Source organism: Euleptes europaea, chromosome 4 (genome assembly GCF_029931775.1).
Source record: "Euleptes europaea isolate rEulEur1 chromosome 4, rEulEur1.hap1, whole genome shotgun sequence".
Taxonomy (NCBI): Eukaryota; Metazoa; Chordata; class Lepidosauria; order Squamata; family Sphaerodactylidae; genus Euleptes; species Euleptes europaea.
Genome location: NC_079315.1, coordinates 106,158,831 through 106,175,191, shown reverse-complemented (window position 1 = coordinate 106,175,191; position 16,361 = coordinate 106,158,831). Strand labels below are relative to the sequence as shown.

Here is a 16,361-nt window from a genome sequence, read left to right as displayed (position 1 = left end):
TAACTGAACAAGTATTTTGGATCAAGGGGAAACCTACCTCCTTGTGCACCAAAAATCTCCGTGGTCAGTGGCTTGATCCATCATATTCTTCCCACGATCAGTCAAAACACATCTCTGGCTCTACCCACTGATCAGGTGTTTTACAAATCACAACAGCAAACCTAAAGGAAGGTTACCTATGGTTGCCAACCTCCAGGTACTAGCTGGAGATCTGCTAATGCAACTGATCTCCAGCCGACAGAGATCAGTTCACCTGGAGAAAGTGGCCGTTTTGACAATTGGACTCTATGGCATTGAAGTCCCTCCCCTACCCAAACCCTGCCCTCCTCAGGCTCCTCCCCAAAAACCTCCCACCGGTGGTGAAGAGGGACCTGGCAACCCTAAGATTACCAGAAGATAGTGTGACAGATATTTATTTGTTTAAAATTAGGGTTGTCGTCTGCCTGGAGGGGGAAAGTGTTTCTTTTTAACAAGTTCAATGCCCTTGTTCACACATTTCACACATAATATTTTTCTCAAGGCCTGTTGGCAACCTTATATAAAACAATATATTGTTGTAACTGGTAATGTGGATGTGGAATGGTATAATATAGCCCGATCTCGTCAAATGTCAGAAGCTGAGAAGGGTCAGTACTTGGATGGGAGACCACCAAGGAAGACTGCAGAGGATTACTTCTCCTCCCTTATCTCCCCACCTCTAAGACGACAATTTATGTTGGCGCGTCTAAACCTCTTACCATCTGCAGTTACAAGAGGAAGATACGCAAACATCCCCTATGAGGAGAGACTTTGTTCATATGCCGAAAAACAACCAGACTCAGTTGTCCACATCCTCCTGCACTGCGAACTTCATACCTCGGCCAGAAAGAAATATATAGTTCCCCTCTTAGTCAAGAGCTGAGCTCAAACTGACGCAGGGCTTGTACAATATCTACTAAACGATGGCAACCCGCATGTAACTTGGGCGGTAGCTAGATTCCTTCTAACCTCACTAAGCATGCCGCACTAAATGGTACCCTGCACTTTACATGCAGCACTGGATATAGATATATTTTAGCTCTTGTTTAGGAATTTTAAGTAGAAACACTGTGTTTATGCCAGTAAAGGTTTCTGTTTTGTATTGTATTGACTTTGTAGAGGAAGGCAATGGCATATCATCTCTGCTTAATCAGTTGCCTTAAAGGCCCGTGTTGGCGTTACTATAAATCCGCTGTGACTTGAAGGTATGCGCACGCGCACACACACAACTGGTAATGTTTGACTGCGTCATCAAGAAAATAAACTGCAGGGGAAAGAGGGAATTATTGAAAAAGTGGGGGGGGAGCAGACTGTGTTTTAGGTCGTTTGGATAGCTGGGACCATAAACTGTCTAGCCCTTTGCAGAACCGTCAACAATGTTCTTGATCAATAAAGGCTGGTGGCTGTTGTTTTTTGATTAATCTTCATCCCTCCGGTTTTTAAACGTGAAATGGCAGATGAATAGCTAATGGCTGTTAAATCTAGGAAAAGGAAAATTAAATTAATCATTCAGGTCTGGAATGTGACAGTAGAATCAATCTGGAGGAGAAGGCATTTAAAAAGTGCCATACAAACCTGCAGATACTTAGCAAAGCATAACAAAGATACTGGTGCAATGTTTTAAAAGCACAAGTGTCAATTGTTGCTTGGTTTTTTGTTTTGTTTTTTTGCACTATTTAATAACATTATCCTAATTTTCTGGTAATTGGGGTTGTGGGATGGGAAGCTATAAAATTCGGAGCCTCTTGATCGTATTTCACTAGAAGAGTACAGCACCCAGGAACCGCCGAGACGAGAGAATTTACTATTCAACCGGCCAACAAAATATTTTCAGTTTCAGCATAGCTTTTTGGTACAAATCCAATATCATTTGATCAAGGGCTGTAAGTGTTATTACTTTCTGTCTCGCCTCTCATCATTAAAAGTGAACAATAGTTCACTATAACAATAGTGATAGACCCTGCTGCTGTGTCTTTTTGCTGCAGCCTGAAGAAATGAAGCAAGTGAGTCTTTCCTTATCTCTTTATGTTAGGAAAAGCTCTATCTGTTCAATGTATGTGTTAAACTGCTGTTAACAGCATGGGATCAGAACATGTAGAAGAGAAGGCAACCCTGGCTCAGTTCTAGCATTCTGCAGTCATTAGTCATGACGTACTCAGAACAGGGCCCCCTCCCAAAATTTCCCCTAAACATCTTTTTAATGAAGCTAAGAATATAAAACTGCTGGATCAGATCAATGATCAACTTGGAAGGTTTTAAGAGGGGAGTGGACATGTTCATGGAGGAGAGGACTATTCATGGCTACTAGTCAAAATGGAAACTGGTCATGATGCATACCTGTTCTCTCCAGGATCCGAGGAGCATGCCTAATATATTAGGTGCTGTGGAACACAGGCAGGATGGTGTTGCTGCAGTCGTCTTGTTTGTGGGCTTCCTAGAGGCACCTGGTTGGCCACGGTGTGAAGAGACTGCTGGACAGGATGGGCCTTGGTCTGATCCAGCATGGCGTTTCTTATGTTCTTACGTTATCTAATCTAACACCTGGTTTTCCACAGTGACCGAGCAGTTTACTCCGAAAGACCAACCCCTCTTTCTGATGTTGCCCCTACATCAACGGCTCTTCAGAGATACTTTGGCCTTTTATGCATGGCTGTTTCTCTCGCCGTCACCCCTCCAACAACTTCGGGTCTTTGTTTTGATTATGCATGCTGTTTCTGACCGTCAGAGGTCGCCTCACTCTTCCCCGGCATTTTCCTACATTTTGCCTATGTTTTCAGAGACCGGTTTTATCTCGAATTTGAAAATGTGGGCAAAACGTGGGGGAACACAGGGAGAGAGCGAGGTGACCTCTGACATTCGGAAACGGCATGCATAATTTTTAAAAAAAGACCCCAAGTCGTCAGAAGGGTGACCACAAGGTAGGGTTGCCAAGTGCCCGGTGGCGGCAGGTAAAATCCCACCAATCCACCGGGCTGCCCGTCGACCACCTGAGAGCCGGCAGGCAACATGTGCATGCGCGTACACACAACGTGCCCACGACCATAGAGTTTCAGCAGAGACATAGGCACGTCGCTGCTGAAGAGCTCCCACCAGTGGAGCAAACCGATCTGGTAAGCCTACTGCGAGGGAAACAGCCATGAATAAAAGGCCTCTATCTGTGTCACTGAATATTCCATACAGCCAGCACGGCTAACAGCCATTGATAGACCTCCCAACCATAAATTTTAAAGCTATCTATACCAATGGCTATCACTACATCATGTAGCAGTGAGTACCACAAGTTAATAATGCATTGTGTGATGAAGGACTTTCTTGTCCCATCCTGAATCTACTGCTTGGCAACGTCGCTGAAGGTTGCCAAGTTCTAGTTGTTTTGGAAGAGAAAAGAGGGGAAATCCTTTCCCCACATAATTTGCATGAATGTATAAACCTAGATCATATTCTCCCTTAGCTATTTTTTCCTAAACTGAAAAGTCCCAGACTTTTTATCCTTTCCTAAGAGGATTAGCTTTTTTTAATGCTGTGGTGACGATCACTGACTTTGAAAATTAAAACAGCTTACTGTTGCTTTAAAAAAAAATCAGATTTACAAATGATTAAAAAAGATAAATTGCAGCTTGAGCACAGATCCCATTTGGAAGAGTGTCTGTCACTGTATAATAGTAATTCAGCTAATGTGGTTTTCCACCTTAGGTAAAGGTAAAGGTCCCCTGTGCAAGCACCGGGTCATTCCTGACCCATGGGGTGACGTCACATCCCGACATTTTCTAGGCAGACTTTGTTTACGGGGTAGTTTGCCAGTGCCTTCCCCAGTCATCTTCCCTTTACCCCCAGCAAGCTGGGTACTCATTTGACTGACCTCGGAAGGATGGAAGGCTGAGTCAACCTTGAGCCGGCTACCTGAAACTGACTCCCGTCGGGATCGAACTCAGGTCGTGAGCAGAGCTTTGGACTGCATTACTGCAGCTTACCACTCTGCGCCACGGGGCTCCTTACTGTCTCTTTACACCAAGAAAATGATACCTGTTGAATTTCTGCCTCTTGCACAGGTACTAAAGGCACACGAGTGTTCTACAAGGCAAAGAGCCCTAATTGGGAACTGGCCTGCAGTCTATCCCACTGGAGTGGTTAAAGTACATGCTGTGTCACTCATACTAGCTAGCACAAGGACGATCTCTCCCACTTTTGCAATTTCTCCCTTTGGGGATGGCGTGCTCACCTGCAGCCTCTCCTTGTTACCGCTCTTTGGAAAGCGTGACTGACCCGTCAGGCGTGGTACGAGCATAGTGATCATGCTTTGAGCATTGAAATTATAAGAAAATTAAACAAATAAAAACACACGTACATGATCAAATTGAGCAAATTCGCCCTAACGCTAAGCATACCCTATCAGTGCTATTGTCAGATAGGAATTGGCTCAATCAAATTTTATTTCGATACAGCTCTGAATAAAAATCAAACTTAGGTTAAAATAATAAAAGTTGATGGTTCTGGGAGGGATGATTTGAAGAGGAGGAGGCAAGATCTATGGGGAAAGGTTTTCAATTAGCTGTTTACGAATCCCACTAGACCGGAGGCAAAATTTGGCTACTTGAGTGGTTATCTCCCAAGAGGAGTCTGCTAAGAGAAGGGAAGCTTTAGCTTCTTCTGATCTCCCAGGAAAGGATGACAGTACAGGGAGAATGTACTGCGATCTTATGTCGTTGTAGAAGGGACATTGCAGCAGAACATGTTCTATTGATTCCACTTTCTCTGTTTTGCATGGGCATAATCGTTGATGAAAGGGAGTACGGAGATACCTGTCTTCCAGGAGAGCAAAAGGTAAGGCATTGAAACGCACAAGAGTAAAGGCCCTTCGATACTTGGATACTTCCAGGAATCCAAGGTAGTCTGCAGGGTGGGATAGGAATTGAAATTCATGAGTGTACTTGTTTTCAAGCACATCAACACATGTTCTAGTGCTCTGGAACAGCCTGCAACATAGTTAGAACTTCACACCCATTGCTTAAACTTATGTTCTTGAGGACATTACCTATTACACCGGCCTAGAATATAAAAGTGAGGAGCAGAGGAAGAGCCAGACTTGTTCCAAACCATCCAAGATGGGCTTCGGCACTGTGGTGAACGATGAGGAGGGAAATGAGGAGGAAGTGCGGCAGACCCATGTGCATTTGAGAACACAAGATACAGTCGTGTGATTGAAAGTGTGAGTGCTCGGCCATTCTGAAGGACACACACATGAAATAAGGTACACTGGAATGAAAAAAGGATTTAGTAGTTTGGCCCGAAAACATAGAGCATCAAGCTGAATCTGTGCAGAGTCGCAGATCTATCTCTGTTTTTCAGCAAAGCACAGCACAAAGGCCTTTTATGCATGGCTGTTTTCCGCGCGGTCACTCCTCCAACGACTTCAGGTCTTTGTGTTGATTGTGCATGCCGTTTCCGACTGTCAGAGGTCGCCTCGCTCCCCCCCCCCTGCGTTTCCCTGTGTTTTCTGAGACAGGTTTTTTTTCTCGAATTTGAAAACGCAGGGAAACACAGGGGGAGAGCAAGGCAACCTCTGACATTCAGAAACGGCATGCATAATCAACACAAAGACCCGAAGTCGTCGGAGGGGTGACCGCGAGAGAAACAGCCATGCATTAAAGGCCTCAATGAAAGAAAAGTGTTCAGACACAAAAGATGATAGTGGATAAAGGCTGCCTGATGCGAAGTTTCATCATGCGATGTAACTAGAAATCTAATTCCCTTACACAGCAGTTGCTCAGTTACATTGGATGGACACCTGGCCTTCCAAAAGCAAATTTCCTCAGTTCCTTCCTGAAACTATCCAAACCACAGATTGTGGGATAAAGTCCAAAGAATAACACAAGAGCTCAGTCTCGGAAACCAGCATGAAATCCTTTAAATGAGCCAAAGAAAACAAGACAGCAATACTAGCAGATTAACCCTTTCCATTGCCTAGATTAAGGTCTAACAGAAATCCTATCTAGGCTTGTCAAGGAAGAGTTAAACAACTTTTATTAAACTGACTGCTTGGTCAGGGATAGTTATTTGATACTTCCTCACTGATCAGGAGATGTGCCCTGGATAAGAAATCTATTTGAAAGGTGGGGTCTAAGATCAGTTCTGCCTATGTGTTTCATAATAGAAAGCAGTAGTCGTTTGAGTTTCTATGACTTTCTTTATAGAATCATAGAGTTGGAAGGGACCACAATGCAGGCAATTCACAACTACCTCCCTCCCCACACCCCCAGTGACCCCTACTCCATGCCCAGGAGATGGCCAAGGTGCCCTCCCTCTCATGATCTGCCTAAGGTCATAGAATCAGCATTGCTGACAGATGGCCATCTAGCCTCTGCTTAAAAACCTCCAGGGAAGGAGAGCTTACCACCTCCCGAAGAAGCCTGTTCCACTGAGGAACCGCTCTGTTACAAACTGTTAGAGTCAGAGAGCTGGAAGTTTTTAAGATGAAGTTGCTTAGAGCTGGAAGCAGTGTGGGCCGCTGGGATGTCCGTGCTTTTGTTCTTAAGGAATCAGGTACTGATGGTTATGCTGCCTACCCAGAAGCCTCCTTGCCTCCAATACGTTCTGCATATGTGTATATTTGTACATTAAAAAAAAAAAGACATTTCAAGTCTTCCATGGTTTTTTGCATTGTGAGGAAATGAAATCTGACAAGTTTCCATCTCCAGATCTGTTCAAACACCAATCCTCGTAACTGGAACATGTCTTTGGTTCTTGTGGGTTATCCGGGCTGTGTAACCGTGGTCTTGGTATTTTCTTTCCTGATGTTTCGCCAGCAGCTGTGGCCGGCATCTTCAGAGGAGTCACACTGAAGGACAGTGTCTCTCAGTGTCAAGTGTGTAGGAAGAGTAATATATAGTCAGAAAGGGGTTGGGTTTGAGCTGAATCATTGTCCTGCAAAAAAGTATCAAAGGTAATGTGCTAATCATTGTCCTGTAAGTATCAAGATAATGTGCTAATGAGGGTGTGGTATGTTAATATGGAACCATTGTATCCTGAAGTGATCTGTTAATGTGTGAAATCCAAAGCTAATCTGCATGGCTATTGTTGACTGTTGGTTCTTGTGGGTTATCCACAGCCTGGATAACCCACAAGAACCAATGAACTCTGACCGTGAAAGCCTTCGACAATATTTGGAACATGTCTGCTGCTTGCCCCTAATGTTTGTTGTATCTTGTCATCCACAACATCCCTGGCCATGTCATACTCCAGCCCACACCAAAAGCGTTGTGTGAGCCTATGAGCACGCGGTTAGGATACAGATTTGCTGGTCATGGCTGCTGCAGCTTCTCTTCCTGGGATTTAGCAGGTCTTGCCAGGAAAAGATCCTGCTGCTGAATTTCTGCTTGTCTTGTGTAATCCAGCAGAACCTGAGCTGCTTAAATCCCACAATTTGTTTAGCTGATGCAGAACAATAGGCATGATCTGAGTAAATGAGAAGTTGGCGTCTTCTACTGTTGTGGCTCTAAATGCCTCTTTGCTCTCACCTGATAACAACTAAACCATAAAGTTGTACACCAGCATGGTGTAGTGGTTAAGAGCGGTGGTTTGGAGTGGTAGAGTCTGATCTGGAGAACCGGGTTTAATTCCTCGCTCCTCCACATGAGTGACGGAGGCTAATCTGGTGAACGGGATTTGTTTCCCCACTCCTACACATGAAGCCAGCTGTGTGATCTTGGGTGGGTCACAGCTCTGTTAGAGCTCTCTCGGCCTCATCTGCCTCACAGGGTGTCTGTTGTGGGGAGGGGAAGGGAAGCTTGACTATTGCTAGTCACACTCTCTCAGCCCCACCTACCTCACAGGGTGTCTGTTGTGGGGAGGGGAAGGGAAGACGGTTTGAGTCTCCCTTAAGTGGTAGAGAAAGTTGGCATATAAAAACCAACTCTTCTTCTTTTAGAAAGATCTCCAAAAGAATTCATTGCTGAAAATGTGCTATATTTTATCCTAATTTTGAAGCGTGCAGATCACCTCCTTTCTGTTGTGTTCTCCTCCCTTCTGCTGCCAGCTAGACTGACTTGCGGATTTGCTCCTTAAGGTGGATAACATGTCCTTTAACTTTAGTATGGTGTGAAGCATGTAGTTGTAGGCAACCACACTATAATACATCGTACCTTTGATACATATGAATTCTTAGTAGGAAGATCCTATTCTTCACACATTACGGAGTACACAGGTTGAGTCCAAAGTATCCACCCTGAGTCCCATGTAACAGTCACACATGATTCAAAGATTCTCCTAATTTCCCATGTACATGGTGCCCTACCCAGATTGTGACTGTGATGTGTGTGTGGAGAAGAATCTTCTATCTTTCTCCCCACCTTATTTTCATGACCTTAAATTATCATGGGGAGGTGATATTTGGCCAATTGGGGGAAACTCGTTTCTACACTAGGGCTTCCCCAATGGGCCAAGGTTCCTCGGGACGTCTGCAGATTGGGAAAATGGTACAGGGAGAAAGGCGGAAGTCCTTTCTCCATGTTTGCCACCGTTGCTGTCACCTACAGCATTTACAAGTACAGGTATCCTGCCAAGGAAAAAAGTTGGCAACCTTAATTCTCCATTTTTAAAGTTAAGGGGGATACCTGTCTGCCAATAGTCTTCCATAAAATTGTGCTAGTCAGTAACAGGGTGGCCAGGAAGAGCTCAGTGGCAGAACATCTGCCTGGCATGCAGAAGATCCCAGTTTAGCCTGCAGATTTAGAGTGGACTTGAAAGGCAAATGAATAAATAAGCATTATTTATGGAAGCCACTGTATCGTTTGTTCTTATGCCTTGGGTTTCAATCTCTGCCAGTTCGTGTCCTCCAGTGCTCGTTCAAAAGAAGCACAGCTTGTCGATATTAAAAATTAACTTTTCACTTAGAATAATATTATGGAGGATTTCACACACACACACACACACACACACACACACACACACTATAAGCCTTTTATTGAAATGCAGCGATAATGTTATTTTTAATGCCGATTCTTGTTCAGAGAAACCTTGGCAGCAAATAAATAAATAGTGGCTGAAGATTAGGTGTCATTCTACTAAGTTAATTATTTCACTGTTGGCAGCATGCTTGTTCTATATAATGCAGTGTTTGTTTTTATCTTAAAGGGGAAACTTGTGTGGGCTGGGGTGGTCCTGAGGCAGAACCTGGTCTTGAATACACCTTTTGACAGATTCTTTGAGGTTTGGGAATTGCTTGTTCTGTATGGAATAATTCTGTTTGTTTCAGACTCGCTGGGGGCTAACCACAGACAGAAAGATCTCCCCCCCCCACTCCCCTATGACTCGCCTTTGCTCTCTCCTCTCAGGGCTTTGCACTTTCCTTGCATACAGCTTCAAACTTTTGTCTAGTAGTCTAAGTCCCCTGATAAGAAGAAGAGATGGTTTTTATATGCTGATTTTCTCTACCTTTTAAGGAGTCTCAAAGCAGCTTTACAATCTCCTTCCCTTCCTCTCCCCACAACAGACATTTTGTGAGGTAGGTGGGGCAGAGAGAGTTTGGAGAGAGCTGTGACTAGCCCAAGGTCACCCAGCTGGCTTCATGTGGAGGAGTGGAGAATCGATCCAGATTAGAGTCCACCACTCGTAAAAAGAAAAGCAGGATAGTAATTAACTAAATAAAGTTGCAATTGTAAGGATACTTTCCTGGGAGGAGGCGTCATTGAATAACACGGGACCTGCTGAGGATGGCTCCCTTTATTACAAATAATAATAATTATAATCATCATCATCATCTTTTCCCTGTGCATTGTAATCCTGACCCCAATCAGGCCTGTGCATACCTGGAAATTAAGTTCCCACCGTGGAGTTTTACGCTGTGTCGTATGCACCACTGTATCAGTGTCACAGTTCGTAAAATTAAACCGTAGCATAAGGGATATTTTTCCTCCTTTTCCTTGCCCCCGTGTCCTTTGGCTCCAAAAATTGTCATAAACCTGAACAACACAGCAGCTGTGGAATGTCCTCCTTATGTCAGCTTTCTCGGTTGCCATCTGTTTGCTGGGGTGAATCTATTTAAATGTGTACGGGGGGCGGCGTGGAATTCGTTCAGTACAGAGTTTCTGCCATGGCACAGCCGTGAGCACGTGTTGAGTGTTGGGCTAAGGGAATACAGACTTGTATGCATTCCTTTAAGACCCCGAACAAGCTTTTATAATGGTACAGAATGAATGCATACCTAGGCTTGGATTCTGGCTAGTGTGTTTGTGGACGCAAGGACCTCCACCTGCAGAGCACAGTTTTCCCCGTCTTCCCCCCGTTCCACGGCAGTCCAGAATGCCCCCTGAAATCCTATTCCTGGGGTCTCTTAGGAACCGGATTTCAGGGGGCATTTTGGGCTGCCGGTGGAGGCAGGGCTGTCTTAACAGCATTATAGGGCCCCAGGCAAATCAGTGCACTGGGGCTAGGCTTGCCAGGTCCCTCTTTGCCACTGGTGGGAGGTTTTGGGGGCAGAGCCTGAGGAGGGCAGGGTTTGGGGAGGGGAGGGACTTCAATGCCATAGAGTCCAATTGCCAAAGCGGCCATTTTCTCCAGGTGAACCGATCTCTATCGGCTGGAGATCAGTTGTAATAGCAGGAGATCTCCAGCTAGTTGGCAACCCTAACCTGGAAGCTGGCAACCCTAACTGGGCTCCCTACCTACACAACCACTCACAGAATAAAAATGTAAATGGTCGATAAAATTAAATATATATTTGTTGGTACTTCCAACAAAATCAGTGTTGAAATATTAAAAAACATGCTGTACAGCAAAGACTAATCAACACAAAGGTTTGAAGACTGGGAGGGTTACTGCATTATGTATTCCCACTGATGTATTAAGAGTTAGAAAACATTATAAAAAATACTGTTCAGACTTTCTATGTATTCCCATCGATGTATTAAGAGTTTTTTAAAGTGTTATAAAAATGTATTCCCATCGATGTATTAAGAGTTTGAAAATGTTATAAAAAATACTGTTTGCACTTTGTTTGGCCCCTTTAGCTGTGAAGAAGTCTTCCAACCATTTTTTAGCCGTGGTATCCAAAAACAAAAGCGATGTTTTTTATAACATTTTCAAACTCTTAATTCATCGCTGGGAATACATAATGCGGTAACCCCTTATAACATGATATTTGTAGTTTATAATATTTATAGTTTAGTACAGTATTCATTTATTAATTGACAGCAAGTCACAACATACATAGATTAGCATGGGGCCCCTATGCTCGTGGGGCCCCCGGGCAACTGCCCATGGAACTGGGAGGAGGCTTTTAAAATCTCTCGCCCTCCTCTATTTCCCAAACAGAAAACATCTTCCGTCTCCCTCCATGCTGACTGCTTTTAGCCCCAATAGGGGTGGGGGGAGAGACAGGCACTCTTGAACTGCTGCAGCCTGAACCCTGATTCTTCTTTCCTTCTGATTTTTCTTTCCCTGTCGGCAAATCCCCTGTACGCTGGCATGTGGACGTCTTCTGAAGACCTTGGCCTGAATAATCTGTTTAATATCTCTTTTTTCCTTCTGTTTTGGGTTGTGCAACACCAGGCCAGAAGAAGGGTCTTGTGAAAATGGACACCTTGCACACGATGCTTAGGTGTCATTGAGTCGTTCCTAATCATGGCATGATATTGGCTGCTTTTTTGGCTGTTTGGCTTTGTCTTTGGGGACAAGGCGGCGCTGATCATCTTTCCTGAATATCCCTCTGGCAAGCTACTGCAGGAATCTAGGGGGTGTGGCTCATGCAAATGAGGCAGTGCTAGTGCCCAGCTTTGGGTGAACTAAAAGGGGAGGACAGCTGCAGCGTGGGGCACTGCTTCTTCTCTGTGGGTTCAGAAGTGAGAAACATGAGCCAGGGTGTTTTCCTGGCGCCTGGCCTCTGGTCTGCTTGGCTTTGAAGGGGGCAGAAATGTCCGAGGCTGGGCCCCCATAAGCTGAGAGAAAGCGCGGAGAACTGCATGGCCGGCAAGAGGGAGCACTCCTCATACTTACCTGGCAGGGGAGATTCTCCTGCGATCACTAAGGCAGGGCTCCCAGGGTGAGGCTCATTCATTGCACTTCGGGTGTGCTGACCCCTGCGATTTCCCCAAATGTGGGAAACTCGACTGCATTATTTCTGGTAGTGGGGGACTGCGTGCGCGCTCTCCCCTGATCCTTTTTTGTGGCAAAGACAGATAGAAAGGGAAACAGATGCAATCATGTGGGGAAAAAAGTCAACACCCCTTGGGGGGGGGGTAAGTGACTTCCTATTCTGGCCCTGCCTGCCTGTGAATCCCCTTGATCCTGTGGGGGGGACATTTTAACCTCCCAGGACATTCAGTTGCTGATTTAAGAGCAGCGGTTCTCTTACAAAGGGAGATTAGAAAGAGAGACTGCTGAATTACAACTCATAATGAAGCACAAGACTATGCATTCTCCTGGATTGAGTAGAGATCTGGGATTCCGGTCTCATTGTGTGTTTGTGTTAAGTGCCGTCAAATCGCTTCCGACTCACGGTGACCCTATGAATGAAAGTCCTCCAAAATGTCCTATCTTTGACAGCCTTGCTCAGATCTTGCAAATGGAAGGCTCCCAGTCTCATTACCAATGCTAATTTCTCCACACCTACTACCCCTCTGCATATCACAACTAATCCAATCACGCATGCTAATGTCATTTTGACATTTACTTTTGACATTTACAATGCCGTTGTGTGCCTAGTTCACTCTTTTCAACCTAAGGAGAGAAGGACTCACATTCTAATTGTATCTGAAGAAGTGAGCTGTGGCTCACGAAAGCTCATACCCTGCCAGAAATGTGTTTAGTACTTAAGATGCCACTGGACTCTTGCTTTTTTCTACTGTGCTTAGGTGTCATTGGGTCGTTCCTAATCACATCATGACGTGGGCTGCCTTTTTGGCTGTTTGGATTTGCCTTTCGGCAAAAGGTGGTGATGGTCACCTTTCCTGAACAGGCCTCTGGCAAGCTACTGCAGGAATCTAGGGGGTGTGGCTCATGCAAATGAGGCAGGGGTAGTCCCCAGCTTTGGGTGAACTAAAAGGGGAGGACAGCTGCAGCGTGGGGCACTGCTTCTTCTCTGTGGGTTCAGAGGTGAGAAACATGAGCCAGGGTGGTTCCTGGTGCCTGGCCTCTGGTCTGCTTGGCTTTGAAGGGGGCAAAAATGTCCGAGGCTGGGCCCCCATAAGCTGAAAGAAATCGCGGAGAACTGCATGGCCGGCAAGAGGGAGAACTCCTCATACTTACCTGGCAGGGGAGATTCTCCTGTGATCACTAAGGCAGGACTCCCAGGTTGAGGCTCATCCATTGCACTTTGAGTGTGCTGACCCCTGCGATTTCCCCAAATGTGGGAAACTCGACTGCATTATTTCTGGTAGTGGGGACTGCGTGTGCGCTTTCCCCTGATCCTTTCTTGTGTCAAAGACAGAAAAGAAAAAAGATGCAGGAGAACAAGAGAACAAATATTCTCTACTGCATATTCTTATTCTGGCCCGCTGCACTCTGGATCCTGATTCTTCTTTGCCTCTCTGCAAATCCGCTCTACGCTGGCATGTGGACGTCTCCTGGAGACCATGGCCTGAATAATCTATTTGCAATCTCCCTTTTCCTTCAGTTTTGGCTTTGTGACGCCAGGCCAGAAGAAGGATCTTGTGTCAATGGACAACTTGAACACTGTGCTTAGGTGTCATTGGGTCCGTCCTAATCATGGCATGACGTGGGCTCCCTTTGGGGCTGTTTGGATTTGACTTGAGGCACAAGGCTGTGCTGATCATCTTTGTCGAACAGCCCTCTGGCAGGCTACTGGGTTCCAATTGTTAGCATTTTGAGCTGGGAGGAGCAGCATTACTGTGTAGGCAGCAGATGAAAAGTGAGGAGAGGATGAATTCAGGATGTACAAAATCAGTCAATACAATGCCAGGCAGATTGCTACACAGGAGTCCTATCCATATGGCAAAAGCCCACAACCTTTTCATTTACCATTCTTTACTGCATGCTTGTCATAACTTCTGTATTAGCTTACAAATCAAATTACTGGCACCTGTCCATAATTTCCAAATGCCTGCATGAAAATAACCAAGTAAACAGAATGGGAGAAGGAACATTATTGCTAAGGAACAGATTCCATTCCCTTCTGTTGCATGTAAAGGGTTCTGCTTTTTTCTTTTTCTGTTAAAATAGAAACAGCACCATCTCTTGCTTGGTTTGTGAAGGACAAGAGCAGGTTCTCCTTTGCACTGTTTGACCATTGCTAGCCAACTCATATAAAGGGTTGCCACGGCCCTCAGTTTGCAAGATCTGAGCAAGGCAGTAAAAGATAGGACGCTTTGGAGGACTTTGATTCATAGGGTCGCCATGAGTCGGAAGCGACTTGCCGGCACTTACACACACACACACAGCTAACTCATAAGGGAGAAAGGATAAAAGTGACTGGAGTCCATCTTACTTACGTTCATAGCTACGTCGGCATTGTAGAATATTATAGAAGTACCCTGTAAAAAAGACATGGTAAGTAGCCATGAAGCTTGTTTTATGTTGGTGGATCAAACTGTGCCACATGATCTAATGTATGTTTACCTGGAAGTAAGTTCTTATTCCCAAATTAGTGTGCATCCTCACAACTCAGTCCTATTCAACAACAGGATGCCCAAGGCTAAACCCATTATTTCAGTGAGTTTGTAGGTACGCTTAGTTCTGCATAGAATCAAGCTAGTAAGATGTGGAAATCAGTCCAATCCAGTCACCTCTTTCCCACCAATACTAACATTTACTGGCTACCCTGCTGCAATTTTTCTTCCCCTGTTCATCCTCTCCCATCTCCTGCAGTAGGGTAACTTGCCAGTTCCCTCTTTGCCACTGGTGAAAGGTTTTTGGGGCGAAGCCTGAGGAGGGCGAGGTTTGGGGATGGAAGGGACTTCGATGCCGTAGAGTCCAATTGCCAAAGGGCCATTTTCTCCAGGTGAACTGAACTCTATCGGCTGGAGATCTGTTGTAATAGCAGAAGATCTCCAGCTAGTACCTGGAGGTTGACAACCCTAACCAGCAGTATCCCGTTTGCCGAACCCAGCTGTGGAATTGTAGGCTTTCAGTCTGCCTCCTCACTCAACACTCAGGGTGGAATTATTTGTCAGGATGGCAAAGTAAATGAAAATGAAAGAGAAGACTGATAGGCCATGCCATTGTTTAGTGAGGTACATAATACTGCAATCTGTCCTCCTTCCTTGATATTTATTAACATTGTGGGTATGCAACGTGTTTTTGAGCTGCCTCCAGAATGGATAGAAATAAAGAGCAAATAGCTGTAAGGCGTGTAAATTGGGGATTAAAAATAATAATAAAGCATTCATAGGGTTGCCAGGTCCCTCTTCGCCACCGCTGGGAGGTTTTTGGGGCGGAGCCTGAGGAGGGCGGGGTTTGGGGAGGGACTTCAATGCCATAGAGCCCAATTGCCAAAGCAGCCATTTTCTCCAGGTGAACTGATCTCTGTCAGCTGGGGGATCAGTTGTAATAGCAGGGGATCTCCAGCTAATACCTGGCGGTTGGCAACCCTAAGGGTACATAATAGTTTAGATGATGGTGTCAGACTCTTGGCGTTAATTTTAAAAATTATGCATTTGATTCATGAGGATTTAAGAATAATACAAAATATACCTGTGCAAGCATGCTTCAAAAACCTGCAGTATTGAGAACTGAATTGTTTATATTACTGGCGCCAATTTTCCCCCTGTTCTGTGCTGCCCCAAACGATGAATCCTTGTTCAGCAACAATCCCCTCATGTGTTCAGTGAGGCTTATTGCCACGTAAGCCTCAGAACCAAGCCAGACCAAATGCTGACATAAATATTAAAAAGCACTGGCCCTGCGGCCTCCACAGGTCAAAGTCCAAAGCAATGAATCCGACTTTTAAAAGAAATTCATTATAGCCAAGTGGACAAAAACAAAGACGGAAACCTTCAAATGGTCATTGCTTTACTGTGCATGTGTGTATAAAGTGCTATCAAGTCACAGCCAACTTATGGCAACCCCTGCAGGGGACTTTCCGGACAAGTGATTAAGCAGAGGGGGTTTGCCATTGCCTTCCTCTGCAGACACTTCCTTGGAGGTCTCCCTTCCAAGGAACGACCCTGTTTAGATTCCGAGATCTAAGAAGATAAGAGCTATACCATGCTGCCTTCCCTCTCTACGCATTGTTTTATTACCTATTCTATATTTTAGCTCAATAGAATGATCAGCTGGGTCAAAAGCCACCAACAGGCTCAAGAAAGGTAGATTAGAATAGATATAGTCTTGCTGCCTCAAAGCCTAGCCAGGCCATTCATGGAGCTCCCATAATTCACAGAATTGTCAGGCAA

The 16,361-nt window shown here is 45.1% G+C and overlaps 2 non-coding genes across 2 annotated transcripts; both read left to right on the top strand.

Annotated features, from left to right (window-relative positions):
• The first annotated feature begins 11,998 nt into the window (after nucleotides 1-11,998).
• LOC130477184 (U1 spliceosomal RNA) lies at nucleotides 11,999-12,165 on the top strand. Its single transcript, XR_008933289.1, has one exon. It is a non-coding gene; the product is annotated as a U1 spliceosomal RNA (small nuclear RNA).
• A 1,084-nt stretch (nucleotides 12,166-13,249) lies between these two features.
• On the top strand, nucleotides 13,250-13,414 carry LOC130477191 (U1 spliceosomal RNA). The gene has a single exon (XR_008933296.1). It is a non-coding gene; the product is annotated as a U1 spliceosomal RNA (small nuclear RNA).
• The last annotated feature ends 2,947 nt before the right edge of the window (nucleotides 13,415-16,361 follow it).